This window comes from Trichosurus vulpecula, chromosome 9, assembly GCF_011100635.1.
Source record: "Trichosurus vulpecula isolate mTriVul1 chromosome 9, mTriVul1.pri, whole genome shotgun sequence".
Taxonomy (NCBI): domain Eukaryota; kingdom Metazoa; phylum Chordata; class Mammalia; order Diprotodontia; family Phalangeridae; genus Trichosurus; species Trichosurus vulpecula.
The window spans coordinates 109,430,657-109,448,686 of NC_050581.1; the positions used below are offsets into that span (position 1 = coordinate 109,430,657).

The following is an 18,030-nucleotide window of genomic DNA, read 5'->3' on the forward strand; positions in this document are numbered from 1 at the left end:
CAGAATGTGAAGAAGATCTGAGGTCCACTTTAATTAGAGGGGACAATGGACCCTCAGTCTCTCTTATTGTAGGTTGAATAGTTTTCACTGCCACATCTTTCATTCTATAGAAAAGGAAACCGAGACCCAGAGAAGTTAAGAAACTTGCCCTAGATCTTACCAATTTACAGAAGAGCCAAAATTCAGACCTAGGTTCCATGATTCTAGATCCATATTTTTCCCCCACTTTATCACTAAATCATCCTACTTGACAGGCTTTCGTATGTAAACTTGTGATCTCAAGAAAGGGATAAAGGAATTGAACCAGATGACTTCTGCATCATTCTTTGATCCATTTCTTTAAAGGAGTTGGGGCATAAGTCAGAGGATGACTATGGAAGAAAGCTATGTTAGGGAATATCTTTTGGAATACAGGGAGACTTTGAGAGACAAAGGACCAAGATCTCTAAGTCCCTCCTTCCCCTCCCCTTCCTCCTCCCTGCCCCCACACTTACCCATAGAAGGGCCTTATGACAACTGATAAGGATGTCAGATGGTCAAGCTGCTCTTCTCTCCCAATTTTACAGGCAATTCGTCATCCCTTCCCAACATCCCCACCCCTATTCAAGAGAGCTCAGGAACCCCATTCTACTCAGGACATAAAGTCTATCCCTTCCAAACCTTCTGCTTTTTGAAGGAGACATACTACCTAGGTGAGCAGGGAATCACCTAACTCATTTCTTCCAGTAAGAGGAAGAATCTCTAGGCCTTACTATTTGCCCTGTTTCTGTGCCTGTCTAACCTGCTGATAAACCCTGAGAACCCTGGACCTTGAGATCCATACTAGCTACAACTTGAGGACTTCTGGGCCTTTCTATTCACCCTGTAGCTGAACTCTGTCTTACACTATCTTTCCTCTAATTAGAGTATAAGTTCCTTGGTCTTATTTTTCTACTTGTATCCTTAGCATTTAATAGAGTGCTTGACACATAGTGCTTAATGTCAACCCTGTCCAAATGACCAAAGAGTAACAGAAGTCAGGCAACCACCTGTAAACTCTAAACAACAAAAAAAAGAAAACTCCAGAGAGCTCACAGAAGTAGTGCTCCAATTGCCAGCTGTGAAAAACAAAACAAATCACCAGAGAGCCACAGCAGCCATGGAACTCAAACAAACTCAACAAACTCAAACAAAGCCAAACAAACTCAACTCAAACAAACAAACAACAAACCCCCAAAACCAGAGAGCTCACACAGGTTATCAAAACCACAGTTAACTCTAAAAATAAAACAAAATAAAACCAAAGAGCTAACAGTGGTTATAAGCAAAAAACTTTATTCTGTTGAAGGAAGGAAACTAGACACACATATGCCAGGCCCCCTCTAGTAGGAGACCAGCTTTAGCGTGGAGAAATCTCAGTGCATGTATCTATGTGGCTATAAAGTGAGCCCTGACAATGGCGAGGTAACAGGAGCAATGAGACAAGTTTGATTCATAGCAGGACTTCATGACCAGGACATGGGCACTACAGGTACTTGTCTGAGCTCAGAGCCCACCTGATGCTAGTTTGAAACAATTCTGGGATTTTGCTTTGGTTAAGATCATCCAGAGGGTGAGCGCAAAGGATTGTTGTTATGCCAAGCTCAGGGCACAGTTTGCTTTCTGGGCCTTAACTCTGGAAAACAGGCTGTCTCCTAATAGTAAAAAGAGAGGGGTGGTCTTGGCATAGGGATCCTGACATTAATAAACATTTTTTTTATTAATTCATTTGTTAAATCCCACTCCCACCCTCCCACCCCCAAATCTGACCACAAAGCTGCTTCCTAAAGACAATAAAAACTGGCATCTGATTAACTGTTGTTGATGTACTTTTAAGTAGGATAGATGAGCCATTTACCTTTTATTGAATGAACTTTTACTTCAAATAAGAATTTATGCTCTAGTCTAGAAACTAGATTAATTTGTTTTCTGTAATTTGATAATTACTGTAATCTTTATCTTGTAATTGAATTATCTTTAAGTATTTTGAATATACTAATGTTAATGGCTTTAGAAACAAACATAGGTACTTCTTTATCTTACCAGATCCTTCCACATGCTAAAACATTAATCCTGCATTGAATTCTCAGGTAACCTAAAAGACTAAACCTTCAAGAAACAACTCCGCCCCTACATGGACTCCTTTCTTGGGGATATGGCTTTACCTAATCAAAATCAGCTCCCAAGCTCTCCCCTCTGGCCAATCCTGCCCCTTCCCAGTCCCACCCAGAATTTGCTATATTTCACAGAGCCCTAATCATGTGACTTTGACATCATGTAGTCACCTCCCCAGAAGAACAGAATGAGTGTGCTGAGATACTGTCCACAGCATTTTATGCTTGGCACAGATTCAATAAAAGCAATAAACAATACATAATAAAGCATCTACTTTTCATTTGCACCCTGTAGGAAGTTTCCAGACAGGACATAGGTTGTTCTGAACTTGAGAGTTCAAGGAAAATCACAGTTCAATTTGCTTAGCTCCTACAGTCCCTGCTCCAAAGAAGGATAAATAGTACAAGTTGGTACATTCACACATCCAGAAGGACCAGTCTTTAAATAAAACCTTGGAAACTTGGGACCTGGGCCCTCCTAGCATGGGGCATTGATTCTTCAGGATCCATTGTGAACAAGGACTCTCAATAACTGCTATTTTTCTCTTTGCCGTATGGACTATTGCTGGCCTTAGACTTCTCACTTCAGCTCCTTACTGTTTAGGGAGCAGGTCAGAGCCCGAAGTTTGCCACTACCATATCACCCTGCCGTCTCTTCCTGACCTTGACTAGAGTATCCCAGTCCAATTCCAGTGACCTAGACTGCACAGAAAGTAGCTAAGTCACCCTACCTTAGACACTTGCTAGCTGTGTAATCCTGGGCAAATCATTTAACATTTCTGGGCCTCAGTCAGTGAAGTGTCTGTGCCCTCTAAGGTTCTTTCCAGCTATGATCCTGTGCTCTCATCTGGTGGTACTTTCCTGTCTGTTGTATGCTGTCATTTCCTTTGCAAACTTCCTCTGTCACTCCACACCCATAGGATGAAGCCTGTCTACTCCATCACTGGGGGAGGGATGATCCAAGTTCCTAGAGGATTGCTACCCTAACAATTAGAGTTATCCCAAAAAGGGATAATAATATATGGATTTTCTTGAGAGATAGTGGGTTCTCCCTCACCCAAGGTCTCTAAGCAGAGGCCTGAAATGTTGTAGAGGGTATTCTTAGTTAGGTATGGGTTGAACTGAATAGTTTCTGAGAGTCCTTTGAACTTGGAAACTATGACTTAGTGAGTTGCCCAGAGTCACACAGCTAGTGAGCATCAGAACCAAGGTTCAAATCCAGGTAGACCCAAAATTCTTCCTGTTACATCATAGGTACTTTTTAATGTCAATGTCAAAGGCTATAAAGCAATCAATCACTTAACAAGCATTTATTAAAGCTGAATTGAGAAATAAATCAGAACAAGGAAGACTCAGTTATAATGCTAGCTGTACATCATTTAATATTAAATTTAATATTTGTATTGTTACATTTAAAGCTTGTAAGGGATGTGGTGTGTGGTATGCTGCCCATTTAGGTTATATGCGTCCACGTGTCTGATTTAGATGTGGCTCACAAGTAATCAACGATGTCAATGCTATAAGGATGAAAAGTGAGAATAGAAAAATCCAACAGATTTCGCTATTAAGAGATCATTGCTAAATTGGAAGGGAAAGGTTTGATTGAATGAGAAATCAAGGATGAAGATGTTGAAAAGCTGGGACAGTGAGGGGTTGGTGTTTTAACAATCCGCTAGCAGCTTCTGTGGGGGCGTAAGATCCACCTACAGCCAGCACCCAGGAGGCTGCCGGCACGCCGGGAAAGCACAGGTTCTTTTTATCTGCTTAAACAAGGAAAGCACGGTGAAGGGGTTGACCAGCTTTCTTTAGTTCAGCATTCAGTTAGTTCAGGGGAGCATACAGACAAGCATCAACAGACGGACCAAACACAGATTCATCCACTTACTTCAGGGGAAAAAGCAAGCACCCTGAAGTTCAGAACATTCACTTAGTTCGAGGGAAAAAAACCAGAACCCCGAACTTCAGAACAAAATACAAACAAATTACAAATATCAATAGACAGACCCAATACAATTCATAGTTACCAACATCTAGGTTCAGCCCAAGAGCTCGGGCTGGCCCAGAGTCACACTCGCCACCGCTGCCATGCCAACCGGAAAGGAAAAAGAATCTTCAAGCTGTCCTCTCCCCTCTTATAGAGTTTTTGACATCATCAAGCGCCGCCTGAATGACCAGGGCCGATTGGTTCTTGAGTTGGCCCCTTCCCCTAGGACCCTGGGAGGTTCACTTCACGTAGACTAGGTTAACACCCAATAGGGCGTGGCTCTGGAGTCAACACCTCCCCTCAGCCAGCCCCATGAATCGTCACACAGGAAGTTCTCTGCTCCCAGGCATGGGTCTCTGGGCTTCCTGCCCCGGAAGAGGAGTAGCAGGCCCAGCACCCAGCAAGGCTCAATGAGGTAAACTGAGTCACTCAAAGAAAACGAAGGCCACTCTGGCCACAGTTGGTTGTGCCCTCCACAGAAATAAGGAAGTTCAGAAAAGGAGGTGGGGGAAAAGATTATGTAACTTAAATTCATTCAACTGTAAGAGGTATGAGACATAGCATTTTCTTTCTCATTGGCTATGTCCCCAGAGCACAGCACCCTCCTATGTTGATTGGAAATAGGATGTGAGGGCAATGGGGTAGAAGTGTGTGTGTGTGTGTGTGTGTGTGTGTGTGTGTGTGTGTGTGAAAACTGACCTGCTCACCTACTGTGTGTACCTGGGTCTGGGTACCTGCTCTAAGTAACCAAGTTTTGTGACTCACTGAAGGTCGGCTGGGGTTGGCTATGGGGGGGAAAGGTGGGAATGAAACTTATCTTAATATCTTCTGATTGGTTTATCACCCCATTGATTGTCATCTAACCATAACTCCAGTCTGGTCATTCCATAGCTTCTATGGGGCCCGGCCCCCACATTGGAGACACCTGCCCTACTGAAAATGTACTTCTCTCCAAAAAGTACATACTCAATAGTTACCTGTTGAATGAATGAATGGTCATTATTCTTTCTCCTACAAAATAATATTCTTTACTGAAGTGCCATATTTTATTCCCTTCCAGCAAATATTAAGGTGATCTAGAAGACAGAGCTGTTGTTGTTTGTCCTTCATTCTCAAAGAGGAGGGAAGACAGAGCAACAGTGTGAAGACTGGAACTCAGGAGAGAGAAGAGAACTGGACATGTAAATCTGAGAGTTGTCTGTGTAGAAATTATATTTAAATCCATGGAGCTAGTGAGTTTGGATAACAAGAAACATATCATATAGACAAGTTAATAGTAGGGCCAAGTATATATATAGCCTTAGGTAATAATCACAGTGAGGGGATAGAATATGGGTAATTATATAGCAAAGGAGGTTCAAAAAAAACAATTACATGGAAAGGAAGGGGAAGAATCAACAGAGAACAGAGTTTCAGAAGCTAAAGGAGGAAAGATCATCCAGAAGAAATTTGTAATCAGCAGTATCAAACACTGCAGGGAGGTCAAGTAGATTAGGACTAAGGTAAATGGACTTGACAGTTCAAAGAACATTGGTAACCTTAGAGAGTCAGTTTCAGTTGAGTGGTGGGTTGGGTTTGGAAACCAGAGTGTTACTGATTACAAAAGTATTTCAAATGGAATAGGAAGGGAGGAAATGGAGGCATTGGTAACACTGCCTTGGCCATACCTAATCCAACCATCACCAAGATCAAAAGGCTAGAGATCGTTTCAGGTGGATGTCTCTCACAGGTTCCCCTCCTCAGTCTCTTGGGGAGTTTTTCCCCTGCACTTGGGACTGGGAGAGGGCCTGATTTGGATTGACAAGATAACCCCTCACATCCTAAAGGACTGTGGGGGAAGAAGAGAAGCCGCATGAAACCTGGAGAAAGAAGTCATGTGTTCAGTTCTAAGGACATCATTTTAGGAAGATACTGATGAACAGGACTACGTCCAGAAAAGGGAAATCAGGACTGTGAACAAACTGGAGACCCTCCCATAAGAAAATCTATAAAACAAAATTGGGATTTTTAACGTGAAGAAGAGAAGACAGACATATACCTATCTTCAAGTGTTTGAAGGGCAGAGAAAGGATCAGACTGGTTCTTTTCTATCCCAGAGGATAAAACCAGGAGCAATAGGTAGAAGTTGCAAAGAGGTAAATTTAGGTTTGATGCCAAGAAAAACTTCCTCACAACAAGTTGTTCTAGAGTAGAATGGACTCCCTTAATAAGTGCTGGGCTCATGGAGGGGGCAGAGCCAAGATGGCAGCTTGAAAACAAGGACTCATGTAAGCTCTTCCCTAAATCCCTCCAAACACCTGTAAAAAATGACTCTAAACAAATTCTAGAGCTACAGAACCCACAAAATGACAGAGGGAAATAAGTCTCCAGTTCAAAATGGCCTGGATGGTCACTGGGAAGGGTCTATCACATGTGCTGGAAGAGACCAGGCCAGAGTAGACCCGGTGGGGCAGGCCTCAGGGCACTGAATCACTGAGCTATGGCAGTTTCCAGACTTCTCAACCCACAAATGCCAAAGACAACTTAGCAGGTCAGTGGGAAAACTGTTGGAGCTGGGTGAGAGAAGATCCAGCCCCAGGGCAGCAGAGGTGGCTTCAGGTGCAACTGCTTCCAGAGCTCTAGGCCCACAGACAATGGGGAAATCAGGCAGGGATCAGAGTAGAAGTGCAGAGATCTCTCTTGGTGATAAGGTAGCGTTCTCTCACTTGGCCCTTCTTGGATCTGGGTCCCAATCCTGGTTGGCTGTCCTTGGGGGAGGAGGAACACTGGTATGGAACAGCTTGTGTTGACTGTGAAGAGGGAGTCCTCCTGGTGGTTGCACAGCAAAAAGGAGTGCTTGCACTCACAGAACAGAGCACAGGCCAGGGAGGAGTATCACACCACCTCAGAATAGAAGTATCTCTGAAAACAGCAGCAAAAAACCCCTGAAGCTGGGGAAAAGGCACTCCTCACTCTGGAAGCAGTCATACCCTGACAAAGACCTCAAAAGACAAGTAATTGGCTGGGAAAATGAGCAAGCAGCATAAAAGGACTCAGACTATAGAATTTTACTTTGGTGACAAAGAAGATCTAAACATACAGCCAGAAGAAGTCAACAAAGTCAAAGAGCCTACATCAAAAGCCTCCAAGAAAAATATAAATTAGTCTCAGGCCATGGAAGGGCTCAAAAAGTATTTGGAAAAGCAAGTTAGAAAAGTAGAGGAAAAGTTGGGAAGAGAAATGAGTGATGCAAGAAAATCATGAAAAACAAGTCAATGACTTGCTAAAGGAGACCCAAAAAAATACTGAAGAAAATAATACCTTAAAAAATAGACTAAGTCAAATGGCAGAAGAGCTCCAAAAAGCCAATAAGGAGAAGAATGCCTTAAAAGGCAGAATTAGCCAAATGAAAAAGGAGGTCCAAAAGACCACTGAAGAAAATACTGCCTTAAAAATTAGAATGGAGCAAGTAGAAGCTAGTGACTTTATAAGAAATCAAGAAATTATAAAACAGAACCAAAGGAATGAAAAAATGGAAGACAACATAAAATATCTCATTGGAAAAACCACTGACCTGAAGAATAGATCCAGGAGAGATAATTTTAAAATTATTGGACTACCTGAAAGCCATGATCAAAAAGAGAGGCTAGACATCATCTTTCAAGAAATTATCAAGGAAAACTGTCCTGACATTATAGAACCAGAGGGTAATATAGAAATTGAAAGAATCCACTGATCACCTCTTGAAAAACATCCCAAAAAGAAAACTTGTAGGAATATTGTAGCCAAATTCTAGAGTTTCCAGGTCAAGGAGAAAATATTACAAACAGCCAGAAAGAAACAATTCAAGTATTGTGAAAATACAATCAGGATAACACAAGATCTAGTAGCTTCTACATTAAGGGATCAAAGGGTTTGGAATAAGATATTCTGGAGGTCAAAGGAGCTAGGATTAAAACCAAGAATCACCTACCCAGCAAAACTGAGTATAATTCTTCAGGGCAAAATATGGATTTTCAACGAAATAGAGGACTTTCAAGCATTCTTGATGAAAAAACTAGAGTTGCATGGAAAAGCTGACTTTCAAATACAAGAATCAAGAGAAGCATGAAAAGGTAAACAAGAAAGAAAAATCATAAGGGACTTGCTAAAGTTGAATTGTTTTGTTTACACTCCTACATGGAAAGATGATATTTGTAACTCATGAGACCTTTCTTAGTATTAGGGTAGTTGAAGGGAATATACATATGTATAGACAGAAGGCACAGGGTGAGTAGAATGTGAAAGGATGATATCTGAAAAAAAAATTAAGGGGTGGGAGAGGAATATATTGGGAAAAGGAGAAAGAGAGAGATAGAGATAAATTATCTCACATAAAAGTGGCAAGAAAAAGCTGTTATAATGGAAGGGAAGAGGGGGTAGGTGAAAGGGAATAAGTGAATCTTGCTCTCATCAGATTTGGCTTAAGGAGGGAATAACATACACACTTAGTTGGGTATCTTACCGTACAGGAAAGTAGGGGGGAAGGGGATAAGAGGGAGGGAATGATAGAAGGGAGGGCAGACTGGGGGAGGAGGTAGTCAAAAGCAAACACTTTTGGAAAGGGAAGGGTCAAAGGAGAAAATTGAATAAAGGGGGTCAGGATAGAATGGAGGGAAATATAGTTAGTCTTTCACAACACGACAATTATGGAAGTGTTTTGCATAACTGTACATGTATAACCTTTATTGAATTGCTTGCTTTCTCAAGGAGGGTGAGTGGGAAGGGAAGACAGGAGAGAATTTGGAACTCAAAGTTCTAAAAACAAATGTTTAAAAAAAATGTTTTTACATGCAACTGGGGAATAAAATATACAGGCAATGGGGTATAGAAATCTATCTTGCCCTACAAGAGAGTAAGGGGAAAAGGCATAGGGGGTGCAGTGGGGTGATAGAAGGGAGGGCAGACTGGGGAAAGGGGCAATCAGAATACATGCCATCTTGGGGTGGTGGGGAGGGTAGAGATGGGGAGAAAATATGTAACTCAAAATCTTGTGGAAATGAATGCTGGAAACTAAAATTAAATTTAAAAAAAAACTCTGGGGAAAAAAGAAGTGCTGGGCTCCCTCTCCTTGTAGATCTTCATATAGAAGCTAAATGACCACTCGTTGGGTATATTATAATTGGGAGATTCCTTTCATCTATGATTTGGACTAGATGGCCACTGAGGTCCCTTCCAACTTTCAAATTCTGTAATTCTATCATTGTGTGTGTTAATTCTCCTTTTCATACTGAAGGAGAACTCAAACTACACTGCCTAGAAATGACTGGGGGACAAGGGGAGACTTCCCAGGTTTAGTAAAGTGATGAACTCTCAGCCACTTAGTAGATACATATGTTGTTTGGCTATTCAGTACTTCTTACTTATGTACTGATTCTTTATTAAAAGCAAAACTGATGTGTTAAAAATGCATCTTGTTCTAGTCTCCTTGACCACCCCTCCTCACCACCCCACCCCGCCTCCCTCCCAGAATCTAGTCAGTATAGTAAATAGGTTTATAAGTAGCCAGCGTAAAGCAGCAATAGCAGCAAATAAGATGGCAAAGGGGAGCCTGGAAGTCATGTATAAATCATGCCAAAGATCAAAGGAGGATCATTTACAAATTGTATCATATATTAACTAATACTCACATCCTGGTAATACGTTATCAATCAGCAGGAGCCAGGTAGGTGTTGCTTGTAGAGGTTTCTGGTCCTGTGTTATGTAAATTCCAGACAAATTCCAGACCTCCACAGCTCCAGACTAGTACAACATCAAAAAAGTGCTGATAACTTTGGATGATGACTTTGAAGTTTTGTCCATACCTTTGAGATGATTTGGATATGTTAATGAACTAACCCCTAGGTGGCACAGATAGGAGCTTGTCTCTTTCCCAAAATAACCTTATAAAAATGAGACCTCAAAGTCCTATTCCCAAACTCTAGTGCTCTTCCATCGGGTCCATGCTGCTTAGTGCTCCCAACTCTAATCCATGGTTACATGGTTGACATTCTCTGCCTTTCCCCCTCCCCAACCTCTTTCCCAAACTACCTGCCTTCACCACCCCGCCCCCTGTTCGCATGTCACTGTCTGCTTCTGTATCCCTCCGCACTTTTTGACGCTTGTCTCTATCTTTATGGGCTTTTTGCCCCATATCCTCTGTGCTTAAAGTGTGAATTCTCCCATTTTCCACAGCCAATTGTGGTCTTCCCCAACCAGTAACCAAAGAACTGGGTTGTGCCTGCCCCCATTTCATAATTTCATAAATTCATTGTCAATTCAAATGGGATATACAGCATTCTAGCATGTGATCGGATATATGGTAGAAACCAACTCCATTATGTTATGGTCACTGACTAGAGATCACTGAAATCAGAATGTCCAAAAGGAGGCAGGGGCTATAAGATAAGTTCTAATGGATAGATTCAACATGTGATACCACCACCTCGAGTGAGAGTTGAAGATGAAGGGTAGGAAGTCTCAGACTCTGATAACCATAGAGAGTATAGCACTTACTAAACATAAACACTTCCACTCTGCAGGAAATACACAAACTTCCAGGATGAGTAAGGAAGTAACCAGTTAAATTTAAAATACAAATAATATTTGCAGGGTGGCTGTCATGAAAGCCTTTTGTAAAGGGTGATGTAAAAGTCAGCCATTACAATTATTAAATCACCTCTTCAAAAGTAATTTGGAAATTATTTTTTAAAAATTTGCACTTCTCCTGTGTTTGGACAGTGAACAAACTTTTTTTTTTTTTAAAACAAGCATCTAAACACACAAAGAAGCCCCAGAGTATGGTAGTTTTATTTTATAAGTAAAGAATTAATGAAACATTAACTGTTAGGGAAATATTAGGAAAGATATTCAAGCTCTAAGTTGTGGTTAGTGAAATTTTGCTATTTTAGGTAAAAATTCCTGGGACTATAAACTTACTGTTGTTTTGAGCTTTGATTGCCGGGAGAGCTATCTGAATTGTCATAAAGCCAATAGTAGAAAATGGCATGTGCTGCAGTCTGAGAACTACTTAAAGGTGCATATTTGTGCCTGGGAAAGGTTGTGGGGATGACCTAGGACACAGCCTGGGTAGGATCCTCCTGACTCTATTTCCCCATTGTGCTATTTCCTTGCTGAAAAGGAAAATTCCCCACCTGGTTACTTCTAAGCCTTGCCTTTTTAACACTCTGTGGCTATGACTGGCTGTTAGATATTGACTCATGCCTGCAATCAAACAGAGCTAGACGAATTTTTTTCCCAACACAGCTAAGGGAGTTTTCCCCTCTGTATGACATAATCATATCCCTCTTTTTCCTTTTGTAGCAAATTTCTATAATCAAGAAGTTTTATAAATACAGCCCTAAATTTACTAAATAATAGGATTCGTGTATGAACATCTTACAATTTTAACCTATATTTAAGGTCAACTTATAATTTAAGGATGATATCGTCCAAAGGGGGAAAATTATTAGACAAGGTGATAAGACAAAGATGTTAATGTTTAAGTTTTCTTGGGCACCTAAGTGACATGTAAATCTCCCTTCTCAGAATTAGTCCATTATGAGCCCTCTAAGTTGTTTAATCTGTACCTGACTTAATTATGCAATTATGGGAATTGTGAGAAAAACTTTATTGCATTGTTTAATCCTGGATCATCTGAAGTAAGCCCCTGCTTGGATGGATGGATGCAGAAGCAGCCCACATCCAGATGAGACAGCTGTCCCAAGATTCTGGAGGCAGACTGAGTCTACTATCTTCGTGGTTTTTTTCCCCCCTCTCTGGTCTTTTGTTATGTACCCAAGCACCAAAGTCCTGATTTAAGTGTGTGTTGGCATTTTCTCACTCTGACATTCTTGTCCCCGCCCTCTCTTTTCAAACAGTGGTTAGCAATGACACCTGGGACATACTTCCCTGACAGGTCCCCTTAAGGAACTAACCCCCTGAGCAATATCCCATGGCAACTTGGTTTATAAATGCCTCTTTTTTATTGGCCATAAGGGTAGGGTTTTTTTCAGACCCCCCACCCTTTGGCCAAAAAGGGAAAATGTCAAAATTTTGTTTCCAGGCTGTGTCCTGAGCTTGGCCCAACAATAATCTTTTGCGCTCAGGATGATATCACCCTCTGGCAAAGTATATTGCTTGGACCAGCACCAGATGTTCACTGAGGGATTTAGCTCCCCTTATTAACCAGGGCCATTCAATACATATTTATAATCCCTATTCTTCATCATTGACAAGTACCACACTCCTCTTCCCATCACAGAACTCTGGTTCTGTCCCCCACAGGGTGGGCATGACCCCCAAGACTTGAGACAATACTGTTCCCCCAAGGCCGTGGAAACAGTAACTCAAGACCTAAAAGTGATTATGTCATGGTCCAGCCCAGGATTAAGACCTGCCTTTAGTCTAGCTCAGGGTGAAAGGGGGTGGGGGGCTGGGGGGAGGCTTCTGTCTGTATATGTCATTTTCCTCACTCTGAAATTTAAACTCTCCTGTCTCTAGCCTGTTCTGTTTCTTCAGCTCTGCCCACCCACAGGTTAGAAGCCAGTTCCCATCCAGTTGACAAAATCAAGGGGATGCCCATCAATTGGGGAATGGCTGAACAAGTTATGGTATATGCTTGTGATAGAATACTATTGTGCTAAAAGAAATGACAAGCAGGATGGTTTCAGAAGAACCTGGAAAGACTTACATGAACTTAAACAAAGTGAAGTTAGCAGAACCAGGAGAACATTGTACATAGTAACAGCCCTGCTCTAAGGATGATCAACTGTGAAAGACTTAGCTACTCTGTGAAGACAGTGATCCAAGACAAAACCCATGATGAAAAGGGATGGCTAGGAGGTGCTGTGGATAGAATGCCAGATTCATCTTCCTAAATTCAAATGCACCTTCAGACACTTACTAGCTGTCTGACCTTGGGCCAGTCACTTAACCCTTTTTGTTTTGTTGTTCCGCATCTGTAAAATGAGCTGAAAAAGGAAATGGCAAATCATTAGCTTTATCAAGAAAACCCCAAATGGGGTCACAAAGAGTCAGACACTACTAAAACAATTGAACAAAATGATAAAAAAAAAAAAGCTGTCCACGTTCTGTTATGCACACAACATGCTTTTTTCTTTCTTACTTTGTATTTCTTTCAATTTATGATTTGTTTGTGATATGTTTTGTTTCTTTTCTCTATTCTGTATTTGTGTTCTGGCCCTGAGGCTAACATATTTTTTTTAAATGCTATTACAGAGAGAACTGATGAACTTTGAATGCAGATTGAAGCATACTTTTTAAAAACTTTATTTTTATTGTTTTATTTTATGTTTTCTTTTGCAACATAACTAATATGTTAATATGTTGCTCATGACTTCACATGTATAATCGATATCAAATTGCTTGTCTTTTCGAGAAGCGGGGAAGGGCGAGGGGTAGGCATGGAATTTGGAGCTCAAAATTCTAAATAATTATTTTTTTTTTAAAATTTTACCTGTAATTAGGAAATATTTGACGAAATAAGTAAAAATAATTTAGAGAGAAGAAAATCTGGTCCATGCCTAGAGCAGCCGGCACCCTCGCTGGGCTCACGTGACCCGGTTTGACTGTTCGCCCCTCCCTCCCCTTGCTTTTTTCCTTTTCCAGGGCGGCGGCGTAGCCGGGGGCGAGGGTGTGAGCCTACCGCTAGGCGCCGTCCCCGGCTTTGGTGATGTGACCACTGGGCTGGAAAGGTGCAGCTTCGGGAACAGAATGAGCATCCCCAGAGCAGGACGTGTCCCCGTTCCCGTTGTTCCTGCCCAGGTAGGAAAACTGCATCCGTTGAGTCCCCTCACCTTCTCCTTTACTAGCATTCACGCCGGGTCTCCCCCTACCTTCCCATTCCCCTGGGGACAGGCGAGTGGCTCCTACTGCAGGCGGGGCTTCCCTTCCCGCCCTCGGCTTCGGGGCTTCTGACCTTGACCTCTAAGCTTGAGCCGGGGAGAATCTGGCTCCGTGTATGGGAGAAGAATCCGACTGGGAGGATGGGTAGGAAGGAATAGGACCCCACCCCACCCCCAACCCCACCCCCGCCCAGGGTGGGAGAAGAAAGATCGGACGAGAGGGGAGAGGGAAGGATAAGAGGAGGGAGAAGGATTAGACCGGGAAGGGTCCGGCAGCTGGAAGGCGGCAGATCGCGCTGGTACCTAGACTGAGCTGGTGGGCTGAGCGTGCTTTGATGTCCGAATGCCGAAAGGGAAGCGGAAGTGGAGGTGGGCTTTGAGCGATCTGATCTGAGCAGTGGAGGGGAGGGTGGGAAGAGGGTCCTGGGGGCTCTTCCCTCGAGCCAAGGTGGCTAGCATCCCTGAATTAACTTTAGCCCCAAAGCCGAATCCCTGCGTTGTAGGGCAGGTGTTGCACAGGCTGCGCGGACTTGCTGCAGGCTTTTCTAGCGGGCCAATAAATAAACATTTATTAACCGTCTACTATGCATCGGGCCCAGTGCTAAGACCTGGGGAACACGCACCCACCCCCCGCAAAAAAAGAAAAAAAGAAAAAGATAGTTCAAGCTCATAAAGTGCCCACAGTCTATTGGGGGAAAACAACGTACAAGTAACTGTATATAGACAAGCTATAGACAGGATATATGCGACATAATCAACAGAGGGAGGGAAGGCTTAAAATTGAGGGATTGCAAAAGGCTTCTTGTAGAAGGTGGAATTTAGCAGAACCCGAAGGGAGCCGGTGAAGCAGGAAGACTAGCTTCGTAAGCCCTGGAGAGAGGACCTTGAGGGCAAACTGGGGATCGATCTCCTTCTTGGATGCCTGCAGTTCATTTTATCCAATCTGCATTTCGGAGACAGGAAGGCCTAAGGCCATCCCTAGCCAAGTGACTCGGATTTTAGAAATGATCTGACTCAGCTTCTTCATTTTATAGATCAAGAAATTGGGGAGAGATGGGGAGGTGAGGGCTTGAGGGTGAGAGTCTTTGGCCATTCTGTTTTTATAATTTTATATACAATAATAAATGCGGCTTTGTATGACTCCATTTGCTCAGTAATAACGGGCTGTTCCGACGGTTTCCAGTTAGGTGTGGAAATACACCACCAAATTCCTGCCCTCCTGCCTCTGAAACCATGTGACAGAAATTGTCCTGGGTTACTTAGCTACCAAGATATTATTGCTACTCAACGTTGCAGAGATGTGGAGAGGACCAGTTATTACTCTCCAGTCTAGACCGATTTATTCAAAAATCAGTGAGTCATGAGCAGCAGTTTGAAGCTATACTTTATAGCTTTTGGTTACATTAGGCAGAATGGATACAATGGAATTTCACAGAATGCAGAAGATGATCTGTATCAGGTAAAACAGCAAACCAGTTAGTGAAATACCTGGGCCATATCTTATATCTCAAGCTGGAATTTGCAAACTAGCCAGTTAATACTTAGAGTTTAATACCCAAACTAGTTTTGTAAATGAATGGGAGTAATACAATTAAGCCTGAAATTCTCTCCTCACCACACCCTCTCTGGTCTTTAGCCCTCCAAGGAGCCTGGGCTCTTTTCTACTTCACCAACTCCCCTGGTAGGGTGAGTAAGACTGCCCTTTGATAATATATTGCGAATGCCACAAAGTCCTAGTGATGAGGGTTTGGGGTGAGAGGTGCTCGACACCCCAAAGTACCGACACGCCGGGTCCTGCCGAAAGAATTCGACTCAAGCCTTCTCAGCCAAGGGAAGGGATAAATTTTACTAAGAGTTAGCCAAATAAGCCTGCCCCGAGAGATCCCACCCCTTGCGACGCCTGTAAGGAAAAAGGGCCAGACCCATCTGAGCTAGATTGGTTCTGACCAACCTCATGGAGGCAAGATGGAGATTACATACACAAAGGTTGTGGGAGGGATTGAGGGGTGGTCTGGGGTGACCAGAAGAGGGGTCTAGGGAGGGACTTAAGGACGAGGTCAGACTCCAGGGTGGGGGAAATAGCTGAAGGCTATATGGAAATGACAACCCATCAAGGGCTGGGGTAGCGGAGCTAGGGTATAGATATTTTGATCAGGATTAAGGATGGGAAACAGGATTAAGGGTGGGAAACAGCTGGACAATAGAGGACTGGGCAAGGTAGGCATTTGGGCTTAATGGTTATAGCCTCAGGCCAAGGCCAGGTCGAGTGGCAAGATTCAAGGAGAGTTCAAGGGTTCAAGGGGTTCCCAGAGACTGTGCCCTCATCACTAGGTCCTTTCCTCTGCCCAAGAGGACTTTCATTCAAATAGGCTTTGGTGCATTTATTGAGTCAAAGCCAGTAAGTTTCTTTGGTGGAACTGCATTGTTTCCTTTTTGTTAAAGTTAGACCCACCTTTGTTAAGAATTTAAGCCTAAATTTGCATGGCATTTTAAATGTGTTTCTGAGCTCTCTGGGGACAATTTTATCTACTAATCCTTGTTGAATTGAAAGAATAGGGAAGACTAGTAGTATCTCATTGGTCAGGTCAGAATTCACAGCCAATCTGAAAACACCAAAACCCACTCCCACATGGGTCTACACCCCCTGATTACATCCCTCATTTTCACATTTCAATCCTACCCTTTCATCCTCATACTTTATCTTTTAATAAATGCTATTTTTTAGTTTTAGTTTAGTTTAGTCTGCATCAGATAGCATGAGAAAGGAATTTTCTCAATTGCTGAGAGAATTGACAAAAGCTGTGAGTTGAAGATCCTAACCCAAGATATTCTTACTAAGAGTCACATTATCTAAGACCAGAGTCTGGGTTAATGGACCTTGGACCTCATCCTTTGTGAACCACACATGGTCCGACAGTTTTTTTATACCCAGGAAAAAGCCTTTCTCAGAACAAAGAAGAGTATGCTGTTAGATGTGCCAATTATCAGGTGGCCAACACCCCCCACTCTACAAGCAGTTTTATAAGAGATATTAGCCACCAGTATGACTTCAAATCATGTTTCATATAATTCCTGTGGAAACAAAATTCAATCATTCCTTACAGCACTCTCCTAAATGATGGGGATACAAATGTAGGTAAAAGTCAAGCTCTAAGATATATAAGAATAGAAAGAAGAATGAGCTTAGCTGCAAGCAATTCATATAAGAAGTCTCTTGAAGCCCTTCAGCTCTGCTTTGATGAGGAAAGATTTCATTGAATAGGATTGTCAGTCCAGGCTTAAGAAGATAGCATGTTCCAGTGCAGGATGGGAAATGACTAGTAGTCTAGCTTGGTTATCGCATAGAATTGAAGGGATGAAAATAGAAGAATGGAAAAATAGATTGGAGTTAGCTTTCTAATAAATGCTTAGAAACAAAGTTGGTGGGTTTTTTTTTTTGTTTGTTTTGATTTGTTTTAAAAGAAAAAGCATCCTCTGCCCTCCTGGATTCTACCTTCAGAAGTGGACACAAACCCACCAACAAATGTGAAAGAAAAAAATAGAGTTGAACAGTAGACCTACTTGCAGTAGGGTGTTTTTGATAAAAGACTGTCTCTATTTTTTGTTGATATTTTTAACAATCACAACTTCAACAAATTTTAAGTCCTTTCATGCAGAGTACTATTAAATAAAAAGATTAAATATGTTTTTTCTGTTGTCATGGAGCTCCCAATTTAATATCTAATACATAAAAGATGTTTTGTTATTGCATTTTAACTTTTTTTTCCCTTTTATGTATATATTTTATTTAATATTTTAGTTTTCAACATTGATTTCCACAAGATTTTGAGTTACAGATTTTCTCCCCATTTCTACCCTGCCCTCTCCATTCCAAAATGGCATATATTCTGATTGCCTTGTTCCCCAGTCAGCCCTCCCCTCTTTCACCCCATTCACCCCCCTTCCCCTTACTTTCTTGTAGGGCAGAATAGATTTCTATGCCTTATTCCCTTGTTTCCCAGCTGCATGCAAAAAAATTTTTTAAAATTTTTTTAACCATCTACTTTTAAAA

General features: G+C 42.1%; 1 protein-coding gene across 1 annotated transcript in view; it reads left to right on the forward strand.

The window, feature by feature from the left end:
* The first annotated feature begins 13,725 nt into the window (after nt 1-13,725).
* Nucleotides 13,726-18,030, forward strand: part of PGAP4 (post-GPI attachment to proteins GalNAc transferase 4) — a 29,419-nt gene continuing 25,114 nt past the window's right edge. The window contains exon 1 of the mRNA XM_036737604.1: nt 13,726-13,899. The gene's annotated coding sequence lies outside the window, so the exon portion shown is untranslated. The remainder of the gene's footprint in view (nt 13,900-18,030) is intronic.